This window comes from Perkinsus marinus (assembly GCF_000006405.1).
Source record: "Perkinsus marinus ATCC 50983 genomic scaffold scf_1104296962766, whole genome shotgun sequence".
Classification (NCBI taxonomy): domain Eukaryota; phylum Perkinsozoa; order Perkinsida; family Perkinsidae; genus Perkinsus; species Perkinsus marinus.
The window spans coordinates 48,795-50,345 of NW_003205333.1; the positions used below are offsets into that span (position 1 = coordinate 48,795).

Sequence of the window (1,551 nt, forward strand, 5' to 3'; positions counted from 1 at the left end):
ACCATCACGCCACCCTCAGCTCCATTCGCTCGTACTCGTGACTCGCCCAGGGCGTGACGCTCCAGAACTAATCATGTTGGAAGATGAACTAATCATCGACGCGATCGGTCGAGAATCTCGACTCGAGATCATGAAAACGATTCTGATTGATGGATCGCGAAGTGAGGTGGATGTCGGAGTGTGAAGAACCAACTGATCGAGCACACAACAATCACGACGTAGTCATCAGGGACGCAGCCTTCTCTCATATGTCTCCCCTGGCATCGATGGCTCATCGATGCCGGGGGGAATGGTTGGTTACTCCCGTTGGCAACATTGATGGAGCGCATCCCAGGCTGTAGATCATGCCGCCAATCCAGGAGACTCTGCCGCAAACTCGAACGAGCCGTGGAAGTAGTCATGCGAATGGTAGAACATTTTTCGGCATCGCTTCGGTCAGCCTTCGGCCAGCGAACGTCAGCGGAAGATTGTACAGGAGGTTGTACTCGCAGATAACTGTGGATTTTTTCTACAAGTGCTATCAGGGCACTGAGATTTTGAGAGGCTACACCTACATTTCTTGAAAGGAGAACAGGACAAGCATAGACAGAGAATGCACTTATTGTGCCGAGAGGGATGACATGCATATCCTACTAAAATGCCTTCGACCAGATCGGTCTCATCGACGTCCTTCATTCATGGACGCTGGTGGTACTTTAGGGCAGATGACAATAAGTCTGAGCCGATGCGCAGCCGTCGCGAACTTCTGTAGAAGACTAAGGATGGCATACGTGGCTAAGACCATGGCGAACGACAACTACTGACACTTAACTACTGAGTCAGGGGCCGAGGAAGGACTGCACGTGTGAGCAGTGAGGACCAGCTAGGTCATTGAATTCTCGAGTCCTGGAAATGAAACTTGTGGTCCGCCGCGGCAGTGCTAGTGTTTCGGTCGGTTGGCACAGCCCCGCGGTGAAGAGTGGATCCTGCTAGGAGGGAATGAGATGGTCTGGTCTGCTCCTGCTGTTCGTTGTGGCAGCGTTTCGGGCTGACTGAAGAACGCAACAAGGAGCTCATCAAATGGCTAGCATATCGGCATCAAGTCTGACCAAGCCGGCGACGGCGTTGGACTTTAAACTGACACACACGCTCCCGTTGGCTAAGTGGTTGGTTTCGCCATCGACAATATCCGGGCCAGTTTTTCAAAGAGGTGAAGGTGCATTTCAGAATTTTAGTTTCTTCTCGTTCTAAAGGACCTAAATTTCGTGCGGTCTGCTCACGCGTGCGGACGTCGTGAATTATGAACGCTGCACGCGTGCGCAGACCGTGCAAGCGCAGAGTATCACAATGGAACTCGGATCATCGAGAACCTTTTCCGATTATCTACACATTTTCCCCGTCGTGTTTACAATAAGTATTAGAGTAGCGAGATACACCTAAGTTTTTTCATTCCGCACGGAGCTTACAGAAACTTTCAATTAGTATTGCGCCTTTGAAGAAATTTTTTCAATCCTTATAAACTCTGCCTGTACCTTCACCCCAAATGTTGTGCTGTCGATCAGACTCGGATGG

General features: G+C 50.4%; 1 protein-coding gene across 1 annotated transcript in view; it reads left to right on the forward strand.

Moving 5' to 3' along the window:
- Pmar_PMAR014570 (hypothetical protein) overlaps window positions 1-1,551 on the forward strand; it is a gene marked incomplete at both ends in the record, with an annotated part of 13,713 nt that overhangs the window by 10,139 nt on the left and 2,023 nt on the right. The gene's annotated exons all lie outside the window — the stretch shown is intronic.